At 49.1% G+C, this 14882-nt stretch overlaps 1 protein-coding gene across 1 annotated transcript in view; it reads left to right on the top strand.

The window, feature by feature from the left end:
• The window catches only part of GALNT10 (polypeptide N-acetylgalactosaminyltransferase 10), a 213910-nt gene that overhangs the window by 1087 nt on the left and 197941 nt on the right, over positions 1-14882 (top strand). The window lies entirely within an intron of this gene.

Raw genomic sequence — 14882 nt, 5'->3', positions numbered from 1 at the left:
GAGAGTACCCATGATCCCTTTTGAACTTGTCCAGTTTGAGTAGGTGCGTTGTTTCTTGCAGCCAAGACTAGGATCTTAATCGTTCCTGCTTCTGAACTCACCCACGTGTGTGTGTGTGTGTGTGTGTGTGTGTGTGTGTGTGTGTGTGTGTGTGTTGTGTCACACATAGATATAGACTCATAGCAGAAAGCTTTGTCAGAGCACTCCTGCCTTCCCAGCTCCTGGCCCAGTCAGTATGAGTGAGTGTATACATGTTTGAACTGTTTCACGCAGTGGGACATTTCAGGTTTTCTTATGGCATTTCTTGGTCCCATGGGAAGTGGATAACTTGCCCATCGGGGTCAAACTTGACTGATTGTTGGCAGGATGAGGGAAGGAACTGACTTTTGAGGTTGATGTTTTTCTCTCTCTTCCTGGTATCAGGCTGCTGCCTGGGCAGCCTGGCATCTTGAGCACAGAGGGAAGGCTGCTTGCCACAGGGATGACCAATATGAGTACAGCCTGTCACTCTGGGAATTGTTCAAACCGTCCTGGAGGGCCTTGGTGATCTTTTTTTGGTAGATCTCATTGTTTGGATATTAAGCTCCTTCAACTCCTTCACTAAACCCCTGGTTCAAACCCTGAGAGACATATTAGACCTCTTTCCCTTAAATTCTGTGTGCATATGAGTTTTTCTTTCATGAAATTTTTCTTCTGTTCTTACCCTGTCCCAGCATCAGAGGCCAGAGGTCAGGGTTCTGTCTTAGCACTACCTGTGACTTGATGTGTTTGTCTTTGATCACCTCTCATCTCCCTCTCTGAACCTCCCTTTCTCCATCCGTAAAATGTGGTTATTGGTCCAGATCCAACATTATGATACCATCAGTGAATCAATGAGGAGTACAGTGGCCACTTGTGCCTTTCCTGAGGGCTGGGGTCCCTTGTAGCATCCCTAGCAGTGGGGGCTCCATACTGGACACAGCCCCAGGTCAAGGTGGGGAGTGTCCTGCCTGAGCACTAATTCTCCTTTAGAATATCTGTAGCCAGTTCTGAAATAGCTCCTGACATTCTGCCTCTGCCTGAAGAAAGCCCTCGTATTTCATTTGCCGTGAATGCCAGAGACGTACTGATTTTCATTTTCTATGGACCCAGATGTGTAGAGAAAAGGTCAAGGTTAACTGCCAGTTTGGCTTGAGCTTTCAAAATAAATTACTCACTTGTGCAAGAGGGAATTGATGGAGTAAGGCAGCCTTTTGGGCGAACAGATCAGGGAGCAACAGCTGGGCATTGCTTAGAGCCCTTAACTGGAATGGACAGACAGGCTCATCCGCGAGGGTCTAGTTCTCGCTCATTTCTTTTGCCCTGGAATATCACAAGGAGGAGGAAGAAGATGTGAAAGGGTGTGGTGGTGGGTATGGGGGCTATGGATGCCTTATCCTTGCTTTAAAGAAACTCGCCTTGCTTCCTGGGAGTAGCAGAAAGGAGCTGTTTCTCCAGTGAGAAGCTCTGCTAGGTGCTGTAGGATTCAGCATTCATCTGCTGCCTTTCAGGAATACTCTGCCAAATTTCCACACAGCCACTTTTTGTGTCACTCTCCTGCAGATGCACAGCACCAGGCTTGGCCCCCAGTCCCCTGTCTGAATGTCAGCTGGCCTTGAGGGAGGAGGCTGAGTTCTCAGAGTGATGGTGTTCTGTCCCTCATCCCAGGGGGCTGGAACATGCGCCGAACACATCAGCCTGCTCTCTGGGAAATCTGGCATCTTGAGCTCACAGGGCTCCTTTCGACAGGGCTGAACAGTTCGGAGCTCACCTTGTCACTCTTGTGATTGTTGAGCATCATCCCAGAGCACCTTGTTGCTCTTTCCGGGAGAAATAAAAGCAGAGGCTTTGGAGGAAAGTCAGACAGGACTTTATCCACATGCAAAATATGTTCCCTGTGGGTTTGAGGGTTAACATACTCACTGTTAGAGCAGTCCTTTAACTCCTTGACTTCTCCCCTGGATTGAAGAATAAAGAGTTTCAAGTTGTGAGCATTTATCGTCTGCTAGAAAGTAAGTCTATAGAGCTGTCCTGCTGGCTCATCCTAGGTATAGCTCTGGAGCTGGGTAGGGCAGCTGATTTATAAAGGACACATAATGCTTTTAGGATTTCAACATTCAGCTGGTCAGACAGCTGGCTTCTCAGAGAGTTGCAAAACTGAGCAAGAAAAGCCAGTCCTGAAGCCATCTTCATTCTATTTATTGATTTATTTAAAATTTAACTAGAGCCATCTTCATTTTAATTTAGGTGTCCCGTTCATTCCTAGCCCCAGTCTGTTTAATGCCTTGGTTTGATCCTGCAGTCTGCTTCTCATTCCAGACCTGGGAACTAGCTGTCAAACACCCATGTTAGGAAATGTGATGTAGTCTCCTCCCCCATTTCAGAGCCATAATCTCTTGTGAGAAATGACTTCATTGGATGATAGCGACTGTGGAATGGAAATTGGTAGGATAATAGAATACCAGTGATTTTAATTTTCAAGTATTAAGAGTTTTTCTCATTGTGTCAGAGCTGAACCTTATTCTTAGAACGTCCAGAAATCAATACCTTCCCTCTCACCCCACCCCTTTTTCGTCTTCCTGGCGGCACAGCCTTACCCATCAGAAAGTTAAGCACCATAGAAATGTAGCCTTGGAATGATTTCTTTAATTTTCCACGGAGGGACTGGGACCCTTTATCCTGCTAATCTCTTGTCTGTCTGCATGCCCAGCTGAAATCTGATGCCAGTGGGGCTCGGTTGGTTTGGGTTGGTTTCCCTGAGCAAATCTGGCTCCCTGCATTCCTTCTGTCATCCTAGGTTTGTACACTCCTCGGAGCCCAGCTAAGGAAGGCCTGGGGACAGAGGCCGGGGTTCTAGTTCCTCTCTCCTGCCCCTGAACTCCCCGTGGGATCTTAGGAAAGTGGTTTAACCTCTTTGGTCCTTGATCTCTCAACTATAAAGTAAAGGTTTATATTCAGGAGAGGGAAGGTAGATGTGTATAATAATGGTGCTCCCTTTCCCTGGCCAGGGCAGACCTTGCTCACTAGTCTCTTTCCCACTAAGCCCGGACTTGGCTTCAGACTGTTTCTCCACATTGCTACCCAAGTGGAGTTAATGGCATGTTGAAATTTATTTGCGACACAGGGAATAGATCTTCCGTTAGGATGTTTCCAACTTGAGCTTCCTGGGGCTCCATGAGTTTGTTTGGAAGCACATACTGCAAAGGTCCAAACAGTAGAAGTATGTTAAAACAGGCCTCACTGTACCTAGGTTGTGACACAGCTTACTACTTAGGGATGTGTTTATACTCTGAGGGTGGTCAGTCTTTAATCTTTTGGCACCAGTGGCACAATAACAAATAAGGGAATCAGGGATGAAAACGCAAAGACCCATTTCAGAGATAACCATCTAGCTTGCTGATCGTACTTTGTACACAGTTGATTCTTACACAAGGATGGCATCAGGAGCCCATCACTGAAAAACACCCCAGAGGCAAACTGGTGGCTCCTGATGGTGTTTGCACTGGGTTCTGTATTTTGTATATATCTGACCCTCAGCATCCCATCTAGATATCCTGGCTTCCAGGAAGACTGAAATAAGAGTCTTTCTTCTCAGAGAACCTCTCTCTTCCCGCCCAGTGCAGTGGGGAGAGGAGGTTCCCTGTACCTTCCTGAGTTCCTTTGGCCAGCAAATGCATCATGGCCTCCCCTTCCAGAAAAGTCTTGAAGGAGGAAACCCATCCTCTTCTAGAACGTAGCATAAGGCTTGGTACTTGGAAGACGGTTAGAATGTGTTTGCTGAATGATTGAGATGTGTCGGAGCTTCAGAAGTCATCTCGTCAGCCTCCTTGTTTTGTAGGTGTGGAAACTGAAGCCCAGGAGAGGGGAAATCTGTTCTCAGAGCGGGTAGTGCAGATCAGAACCCGGTTCTTCTCCACATCCCTGCTCTATTTCACCATGAATATTTTTACCCCCACATCCCAATAATTGATCCTTCTCTACCATTATCCCACATTAGTCAAGATCATCTGTCCCGGTTTTGGAGCGTGATATTTATTGCCCAGTTATTGGCTGGAACTTATCTGGCTTTTTTGCAGATCCATTTTTATACATTTCTTCCCAAGTTTTTATAGCATTAAAGCAAGTAAAATGAATCAGACTTTAAGGTGGCAAAGGGATCCGACAAGGAAATTGAGAAAGTAAATGGGTGCATCGCATGCGGCATCATTACTGCCACCTGTGGCAAATGGCGCTCATGTGAGCTGAGGAACCACTTTGGATTCTCTGTCACTTGTAAGTAACAGAATGGGCTGAAATGAGTAAGGGGATATATTAGCTCCTGTAATCATGATGGCTACAGGTATGGTCTGATCTAGAGGTTCATGGCCTAGACTGAGCCCTTATGGTAGCAAAAAGTGGTTGTAGCTCTTTCCGACCTCATATCCATACCCAGATCCTGGAGGAGAGAGTCTGTCTCTTCTGGTAGCTTCTCTACAAGAGAGAGGGGACTTTTTTCCCCTCGAAGTGCTAGCAAGATCTCTTTAGGTATTAACTGCCCAATATAGATCTAATATGCTCTCTAAACCATTCACACTTGTCAAGAGCATGAGCTTTGCTGATTGACTTAACCCACCCTGGAGCTAGGGTAAGGCTTGGGCCATCCGAATTGTAGAAGAGCAGTTCCCAGAGAAGAATCCGAGTGCTTTTGTGGGAAGGAGGGGAAATGCAGTCTAGGGATGAAGACAACAGGTGTCCATTCCGGAACCTCTACTGACCTAGTGTCCCAAGCTGCCACTCCTGGGGGAATCAGGCTTGGTCCCTGAGGTAAAAACCTCTCCGCCATTGTGGACTCAGCGTTGATCACTGTATCTTCAGTCTGAAGGTCTGTGTTCTCATCCCAGCTCTGCCATCTTTTGGCTGGGCTGTGGCACTCTGGGAGCCTCACTGTCCTCCTGAGGAAAGCTGGAAGGTAGAGGCTTGCCAGTGAGGAGTAGAGGGCTGAGATAAAGTGTGGTTGAAAGCTGTCTTTATTCAGTCTTGCCTGTGAGTTCTGCTACTGCTTTCCTCCCCCCCACCCCCGCCCCAGACGTCCAGAGAGCTGCTGCCCACCCTCCCTGTGTGTGTGTGTGCTCACACACACACACACACACATGTTCAAAGTCAGTTCATTGAAAATTTCTCTCAAGCTGAAAAAGAACTTCTGTCTCTTCAGCTTCGACTTTTTTTTCTGCCTGGCCTTCTTAGCTGGAGGAGGCGGAGTGTTCATACTTTGGAAGCTAGAGGAAGCTAAACAATTCAGCTTGCTGTGGTGGGTGGGTGTGTATTTATGAGTGTGTAGCTTTCTCTCCATGTGTCTCTCTCCTCTCTCTCTCTTATCTTTGGATGGTTCCTGTTTGCTGCCCTCTGCTGAGTGTAGATAGGAGAAGGAAGGGAAAAAAGCAGGCCCACGTTTTCCTTCCCTTTGGTTTTGAGAGAATTCTGAGTTTCGGATGCTGGATTTTCTTCTGTTTGCTTGGGTCATAAAAGCCCCAGCATTAAATGACACTAATAAGGATGGTGATGGAACAGATGACAGGGAGAATGATGAGGTTAATAATCGTCATCATAGCAGCTACCATGTGTTTGGCACTTACTCTGCTAGGCAGTGTCTAAGAGGCCCTTTACCTGTACATCTTGTTAAACACTCCCAATTAGAAACAGGCAGGAATGAATGAGGGAACCAGGGCTCACAGAGGTGTGAGTGCTGGCTGGATGCGTAGCCTGTGCAGCCTGTGGTTGTGGAGCTGGTGTTTGAGCCTACAGGTCTCTGACCCAGCCTAAGCAGGACAAAGGACCCGTTTCCCACCCTGCCCTTCCATGTGCTCCTGCAAGGCTGCTAGGGGAGCCCTGACATCTGAGCAGATGGGGAAGACCACTGTTCTAAGACTGAACCTCTGCCGTGGCTGAGGAGCAACCCATGAAGTCAGTTGGTGGTGGTGTGACCTTGACGAGGAACCCTCGCCCAACCCCCACTGAAGCCCCATTGGCAGAGGGACTGCCCAGTCCTCCTAGATTGAGCCGCTCTGGGGCAGTATATAGGGCTCTAGTTTTAGAGCTACACTGCTTGATTCAGATCCCTATCCTTGGGGAAGTCACTTGACCTCTGTGCCTGGATTTCTTGATCTGGAAAATGGAAACAGTGTTCTGTATGTATGTGTTGAGGGGGGTTCTTTCGGTGGTTGAATGAATTGTTGCTGGAAGCTGAGCAGTTTTGCTGCTGATCAGGGGTGGGAAGGCAGGTGTGTCTGCACAGGCTGCTCTTTGTACCCCACTCCTCCCCACTCTTCGGAATCTGAAGCAATTATTGAGGGCACCTTCCCACTTCCTGCCCTAGGAAAGAACCCAGCCCCTCTGCATCCTTCTAGGAAGTACTCTTTGCCACCTCCAGGAAGTTTTTTTGTTTGTTTGTTTGTTTTTAGAGAGAGCTTGCATGTGGGGGTTGGGGGGTGGCAGGGGATGGGAAGAAGGAGTGAGAGAATCTTAAGCAGGTTCCACACCCATTGTGGGGCTGGCTCTCAGAACCCTTGAGATCACGACCCAAGCTGAAATCAAGAGTCGGATGCTTAACCCACGGAGCCACCCAGGCCTCCCCAGGAAGTCTTTTGTGGTCACTCCAGCCCCCAGGAGTTGCTTACTGGTCTTAGGTCCCCTGAGCACTGATCTTATCATCTGCCCGCTTAGATCAGGTGACTTTCCAGAAACACAGGGTCTTGTGCTTCTTCCTGTGGCTCACTCCTGGCACCTGTCAGGCTGTTCCTTGTCTCTCAGCCTCCACCCACGCTGCTCCCTTGCCTCTCATATCTCCTTCCCTGCCACCAGGCCCCTAAGCCTCACTCACCCCTGCAGGGGCAGCCTGCAGTTAGGTGGTCTCCTAAAAGGGCCCAGAGCCCCTTACATAAATGCATCATGCAGTGTAATTGTTTTTATTTAATCTGCCCAGAGTGTCGGCTTCCGAAGGCAGGGACTAAACTGTCTCAGTCACCCACTCTTGTTTGCCCAAAATATTTGCTGAGTGACTGAAGAAGCGAGGGAGTGGATGTTATGGCCGGTACTCAGTAACTTTCTGGCTGAGAGCAGGAAGCTTAGCCTTGAAGAACGGTACTTTGCGGGTGCTTCGCAGTCCCTGGGGAGCCTGTTAGTGGGGACTCCAGGGCTCATGCCCAGGGAGCACGATGGGACCAGTCTGGGGTGGGCCAAGGATCTGCGTATTTAACAAATTCTGTTGAGAGTCCATCCGGGAACTCTCGCCTTTCTGCCCACATCCTCAACTCGTCAGCACCCCTGGGAGGCAGAGCTCACCTTCCCCAGGGGCCAATTCCATTCTCCCAAGGAGCGCTCTGGGACTGCCTTTGAACTTGTATTCCTGAGGAGTGTGTTTATTTGCAGTTCCCCAGGTTGGCAAGCAGTGCTCCCAGAGGGCTCTGTGGTGCCTGCTGTTCGTGGCACTCTATCAGTTGGCTGGGGTTGGGGAACCAGGATCCTGGATCCGGGATCCGGGATGGGCGGTGCACTTTGAAAATTGCTCTGCCTCAGGCCAGGAGGACTCTCTGGGTGTCTCACGTTGTGTTTTCCCTGATGCCTGTGGTCTGTTGCCCTTCTGGGATGGGTGCTCTGCCCTCCTGCCTTGGGGGCAAGGAGGAGGTGCTTGGAAGTAGGGGTTAGGGGAGTACTGAACCAGGGCCTCCCTGGGAAGGTGTGGCATTAGGAAGGCCTCTGCATCTCTCCATTGAGCCAGGATTGCGGGACTGGGCACAAGCTTCTCTGATCCCAGGCCCACCACTGGCATTTGCTCGCTCACTCGGTTTCCCACTCGGGACTTCAACTCCAGCCTGATCCTAAAATGAGCACAGTGGTCACTGTTCCACAGTGTTGTGAGGATTACAGTAACAATGAGAAAGCTGAGGTGTAGAGGGGTCACGGACATATGTAGGGCCACACAGCTAGGAAGAGATGGAAACAGGATTCCAGCCAGGTGTCTCACTCCAGCAGAGCACCTGGCCCCAGGCTTCCTTCTGCTGCCTTGCCTCCTGCTGGCCCTATGACTCTGAGGGAGCCTCCCTTTACTTTCTTCCCCAGGACCACACTTGCTCCCTCGGGCAGCCTCCCAAGAGCCCAGTTTTAACTGGGGTTGAGTGTGTATACGAATCTCTCCCGTGAATTACAGATGCCAGCTTCCTCCAAGGGGCCCGAGGGGCCAGCTGTGAGGCAGAGGGTGCTGGTGGGGGCTTCTGGAGGAGGGGGGTTTCTTAAAGGAACAGGTTGGAAACATCTGGTGGGGGAATGTGTGTGAGAATTACTTCCTGCTGCCGAAGCACATTGTATGTGCGAAACTGAACACTGTTATTTTAGTGTGTTTCCTCCTGAGTATTGATCCGCGTCAGCGGCTGACAGTGAAAAAATATATATGCATGTCTATTTGTGATATAATAGGTTTCTAAATCTGGCCTCTAACTAGGGAAGAGTTCGTGATCATACCTGTAGTAGGATTCCCGGTCATTTTATTGACAATAATCCTTAATGACTCTCTCCCTCAGAGAACTTCATTTGACCTTTGTACTATTTTTTTTTTTTTTTAAGCCTTACCTATATGCTTTAATGGAGGTGCAGGCCAGACACAGCCATGCATGTGTCTCCCATGGTTCACCCAGGGTTGGCCCACAGATGGTTGGGCATCTTTATTTAAAAAAAAAAACAAAACTTTTTTTAAAACAAAATTTTGTTTATTTATTTGAGAGAGAGAGCGCAGGTAGAGGAGCAGAGGGGGAAGGGAAAGGACAGGCAAAGACTCAAGCAGGCTCCACACTGCACACAGAGCCCTAAGAGGGGTTTGATCTCATGATCTTGAGATGGTGAGCTGAGTGGAAACCAAGAGTCAGCCGTTTAATCAGTGGAGCCACCCAGGAGCCCCAAGGGCATCTTTATTTTTAAGTGTTGGAAAGTTGTCCCTACTTAACACTGGGATATTTCACATTTAAAAAAATTCTCACTTCTGGCTTATGAGAAAAAATGTGAAAGTCTTGCTGCTGGGCCCGGTGTCACAGAACGTGTCTGGAGCTAGGCCGCAGTTGCCTGCTCTAGACAGGCCTCAGCTCAAACCTCGGTTCTCCCTTTCACATAACCAGCCTGGCCTCTGGAGGTTTGTGAGTTTGGGACCCCTCCTTTCTAACCTTTGTCTACTTTGTTCTGTTGATGTCCCCGGGGAGGCACAACAGGGCTTATGACCCCACTTTACAGAAGAGAAAACTGAGATTCGAAGGTCATAGGGACGTGCGTGACTAGTCACAGAGCCAGTAGGTGGAGGCTCGTCCTTTTTGACTCTAAGCCTGATGCACTTTTTGGTGTGGGGGAGAAGATAGTTACTTGGAAATAGAAACATATAAACCTTAGGCTTTTGAACAAAGTCACTTGAGTTTATATCTGGATGATTTATATTCCAGCTCTGTCTGAGCCCAAGAACCATTTACCTTGTTTTTCTGTGTTTTTAGGTATTCTGAATTTGAGGGCTACCCTGTCTGACGAAGTTTGCTCCAGCTGCGTCAGGGGCTGCTGTAGGTTTGTTAGAAATGATGAGAGCACAAAGCCCACTTTGTTTTCTGCCTTGGGCTTCCTGGCATGTCAGGAAACCCCAGAACGTGCATTCTTGTTACTGCCGGAGTGTTGGGAGCCTAAAAGGAGAGGAAAGACAGCTTTCCAGCAGGAATGGCACATGCTGCATTCCCTTGTCTGAGGAGGCCTCAAAGGCCTCTGGGGGCATTTCTGGAAAAGAGAGGGCTTGTGTGAGGGCTCTGAGCTAACTGGGTGAGGCAGTTCAGCTGAACACAGCCACCTGTGTCTATGAGTACGGGACCCTTTCTTGGGGGCAGGGGTGGCTGCAGCTCTCCTCCCCCCGCCTGCTTCAGGAACCTTCTTTAGAGGTTCCAGGTGGCTGCTGGTGTGGCATGCATGGGGTATTGGGCACAGAAGGTGTGGCAGCTGGTCCAGAGCTGAGAGTTTGCTTTCTGAGCCCTGGCTCCACAGCAGTGACAATAATGATCATTAGTTTATTGAGTTCTTGGTGCATGCTATGAACTGGTCTCTTCAGCACGGTATGTGCTCTTACTGTGGTCCTTTCGCAGATGGGAAGGCTGATGCCCAGGAAGCTGAAGCTGCTTCCCAGACCTGCAGGGGAAACAAGTGGTGGGACTGTGACTCAGACTTCTGACTCTAAAACCTGTGCTCTTAACTACCATGCTTTAGTGACACCATGGCAAGTCGTGGAACCCCTCTTGACCTCCATTTCCTCCTTTGTAAAGTGGGGATTGTGTTCCCGGCATGCCAGAAGAGTCCAGCTAAGAGGACTGGTCGGTTTTCAGACTTGCTTGTGCCCCTTGCTCTGGGCACTTGTCAGACAGCGCTCTCGGCTCTGGCTCTGTTCTCTTTCCTGCCGGGGTAGGCAGGTCCCCTCTGTTCTGGAGCGCCAGGGTTTCCCTGAGGAGGAGTTCGAAGGGTATATGCGGAGTTGCCTCCCTCCCCAGCTGGGATCCTGGCTGGGCTGCTCCCCTTCCGCTCCCCTGGCAGTGGGAGGCCTGGCCAGGGAACAATGGGGCACATTAAGAAGGCTGCCAGGTGCCAAGCCAGAGGTATTGAAGGGACATTTGATTAGTTTTAATCCTAATTGTCAGGCTTTTGTTCCTTCTTTGAGGAGTTAGAGGGGAAGGAAGCTGGGATGGCTTTCCTGTCTGTGTGGTTCATGTGGGCTCTCCTGCTTTGGGAGTGAATATGCCTCTTCCACCCCCCCCCCCCTCAACCCTCTCTGCTCTGTGTCCGTCTGTCTCTCCCTGTTACTATGCTGTGTGTCTCTCTCTCAGCAAGTGATAAGAGATGAGACTGAAGAATCCCTAATTCCAAGGGGCTATCTTTCATCTTGCCCCATCTCCCCCAACCTCATCCTTGCCAAGAGGTCAGCGGTTTTTGGCTTGAACACCTTCAGTGAGAGGAAACTCACTCTCTTAGCTCAGCAGAGTCTTAGGTAATCTGCTATGGCTCAGGGAGGCTTAGAGGATTTCTTGAGTGCCCACTGTCTTTCTTTTCAGGCTCTTCTCAAATCTTTCCTTTCCCAGAAAGTCTTCCCTGATCTTTCCAGTTAGAATTAATATCTATCTCTTGCAAATGCTTATAGAATTTAATTTGTCTAGCTTTAGTGGCACGGATGTTATAGTGCTATGTTTTGCTGTTTCTCTAGGCAGAGGAAAGTAATGTTGAAGGAGCTTTCCCAGTAGGACAGCCCGTTGGGTGAGGTTCCAGCTGGAGAGAAGGGATTGCAGAGAGCTGCCATGTGGGCCTGGGCTTCCTCCTGTTTCTAGAAGGTCCATCTCCAAACTTGGCCAGTGTATGTTATGTATTCTTTCAGTCCAGAGAATATGTTAGGCTTCGTGGGCCATATGGTCTCTGCAGCGACTTCTCAACTCTGTCGTTGTAGTGTGAAAGCAGCCAGAGATAATACATTAATGAACAACTCTGCTGGGTTCCAATAAAACTTTATTTACAAAAACAGCCTGCAGACTGGATTTGGCACATCATGGTTTGCTGACCCATGTTCTAGTCTCTTCCCAGTGGAACAAATGTGTTTAGTTGCTATGTGACCCTAGGGGTGGTGAGGTCCTTCTCCCAGGACCCCATCTACCATTAAATGGATGAATGCAATGTTATGGGTTGAATCATATCCCCTAAAAAGATACGTTGCAGTCCTAACCCCCATACCTCAGAATGTGGCCTTATATGGAAATAGGGTCGTTGCAGATGTAATTAGTTTAGATGAGGTCATGCTCGAGTAGGTGGGGCCTCAATCCCATACCACTGACCGGGGTCCTTACAAGAGAGGAGGCACTTCGAGGGACAGGACCGTGGGGAGACTGAGGCGGAGACCAGGGTGATACTGCCTGCAAACCCAGGAACGCCTGGTGCCCCCAGCAGCTAAGAGAGGCACAGCTAAGAGAGCCTCCTCCAGAGGCTTTGGAGGGAGCATGGCCCTGCCATCACCTTGATTTTGAACTTGTACCCTCCAGAACACCGGAACAATATGTTTCTGTTGTTTTAAGCCGCCTGCTTGGTGGTGCTTTTTTATGGTAGCCCTAAGACATACATGCTTGGACCGTTTCCCATTTTCTCATCAGATTGTTTCATGGATGTGCATGAATGTGATGGTGTGTTGTGTTTGGGTAGAGGTGGATAAAACACTCTGCAAGGCAGGCATAATTGTCATAATCTCTTCCAGCTACTTGGATTCCTTTTTAATTCGTGGAAAAATCCTCTTTTCCTATGGAGGATTAGCATATTACCCTGCATGTATGTATTCTTTAATGCCACTCTCCTTATTAACAGATCAGCCTCTTTAAAAAATTCTTTAACTTAGCTATTAGCCTGGAATACCAATGAGTAAATACTTGGTGCATACTGCCTTTCATTTAACCGTATTATCTTTCTTTTTCTGAGTTTCAGGTATAATGATTTCAGTCATTTCTTTTTGTTTTGGGTCCCAGCTTAATTGATTTGGGGTCCTACTATGTGTTAAGTATAGAAAACAGCTCCTGCCTTCAGAGGACTTTTGGTCTACAAGGAGCCTGGACGGGTAGGTTCTCAGTGATGTATGCACAAGGCAGGGCATACTTAGTACTGAAGGAGGGGTCAGCCCGGTGTTGTGATACTCTGGGTGGGGGAGCAGATCGCATGGGTTGAGGACATCTGGAAAGTAGTGACTTTTAAGGTGGCCCTGGGGAAGGAGTGAGGCCTCTCAGGTAGCAGAAAGCAGGGAGCCCATTCTAAGAACAGGAGTAAGCCAAAGTCACTGAACTTTCAGATGTCTGTTAAGTAGCTGTAGGGAGGTAGGGCCAGAGCTCTGGTGGGAGGCTGGACAGGCTGGGCAGGCTGGACTTATGGAAGTAGGGAAGCCATGGACAGGTTTGCTTTTTTTTTTTTTTTTCCCCCCTTTTTAAAAGATTATTTATTTATTTATTTATTTGACAGAGAGAGAGAGAGACAGACAGACAGACAAACAGCAAGAGAGGGAACACAAGCAGGGGAAGAGGGAGAAGCAGGCTTCCTGCTCAGCAGGGAGCCCAATGTGGGGCTCAATCCCAGGACCCTGGGCTCATGACCTGAGCCAAAGGCATAGGCTTAACATCTGAGCCACCCAGGCCCCCTAAACCTCCCGCCATGGTCAGTTTTTACACAAAAGTCGATCTGAGCAGAGGGGCCAGATCAGAAGCGTGAATATGGCAATGTGGGAAGCACTGGGGGCTGCAGGCCAGTTTGGGGGATATACAAGTGGAGGCAGAATGAGTTCGTTCATTTGTGCATTATACCCCATAGTGGTCCAGACACTGTACCAGGTAGTGAGGACATGAAGAGGTGTAACCTGCAGCTCTGAGCATCAGATACTCATAATACGAACTATACCACGCAGGCTACTTTTGCCAGGCACAGTGTGAAGCACTTTATATAAATTGCTGTTCTTAATCTTCATAGCAACCCAAAGGTACACAGTGTAATAGCCCCATGTTATAGATGAGGGCATTAAGCACCAGCAAGAGGAAATGTTGCACCCAAGGTCACAGGTTGGTCATTGATGGAAATGCAGGGTCCTGAGCCTTACCACTAACCTTGACTCCATACACCCAGCAGGTCATTCAGAATAGTACGATCTTCTTCTGATGACTGCAGGTGTGGGTTCTGCATGAGCACATAGGAGAGCAGATAAACCCAGGTGGGCTGGGTGGGTGGAGTAAGGAAAGGCTTCTTTTTTTTTTTTTTTAAGATTTTATTTATTTGTCAGAGAGAGAGCGAGCAAGCACATGCAGACAGAGTGGCAGGAAGAGAGAGAGAGAGAGAGAGAAGCAGGCTCCCTGCTGAGCAAGGAGCCCGATGTGGGACTCGATCCCAGAACCCTGGGATCATGACCTGAGCTGAAGGCAGCCGCTTAACCAACTGAGCCACCCAGGCGTCCCATAAGGAAAGGCTTCTTAAAGGAGGGAATCATCACCTAGGCCTTTGAAGGTGACTAGCCAGGCAGGGAAAGGGTTAGCTGTGTAGTGGCAAGTGCAGGCATTTTCAGCAGTAGGGACAGCACAGTCAAAAGCCCAGAGTGGGGAAAACAGCTTGGCATATGCAGGGCCTTCCAAGTTCAGTGTTGCTGGCCCCTAGAGAATAAAGCCAGGAGGGGACTTGGGAGAAGCTGGAATGTAGGTAGGGCCAAGTTCACGGACTGGACTCTGCCTTGTGGTTCCTAGAGACCTGAAGGGTATTGGGCAGAGAAGTCTTGTGACCAGATTTGCTTTCTGCCAGGTCCAAGAGTTGGAGAAGATCCAAGAGGTCATTTTGTCAATCACTGTCAGATGGCTGCACGTGAGGCCAGATGACATAGAGGAGCTCCCAGGACAGGATTCATGAGGCCAGTGCACTTCAGCAATGGGACGTGACTCAGAAGGCTCAGCCTGTAGTTTAGGCAGTGTTTGGGTCTGTGGTTCTGCTTCATTCAACATGTCATTTATCCAGCAGATTTTGACTGAATACTGAACGTGCCCAGACTGGCTTTCTGCTGAGCACTTGACAGTCCAGGAGGAAAAGAATTGGGGTCTGTCCTTGAGGACCTGCTGGACTACTAGGCAGATAGTTCCCGAGCAGTGGGATGCAAGCAGCCGGCGAAGTGGCCATGGGGCCCCAAGAGCATGGCAGAGGATGCACGGTAGGCTTTAGAGGGATCTCCCGGCTGCCCCTGCTCTCCTTGCCCCTGACCTAGCTCACTTCTAGGCTTATAAGGCTGCAGGTTTGCGTGGACTTGAATCCCAGCTCTGCCCTTCACTAGTTTTGTG

This window comes from Mustela nivalis (genome assembly GCF_964662115.1).
Source record: "Mustela nivalis genome assembly, chromosome: 3".
NCBI lineage: Eukaryota > Metazoa > Chordata > Mammalia > Carnivora > Mustelidae > Mustela > Mustela nivalis.
The sequence above is the reverse complement of the archived record's forward strand: the minus strand, read 5'-3'. Positions and strand labels throughout refer to the sequence as shown.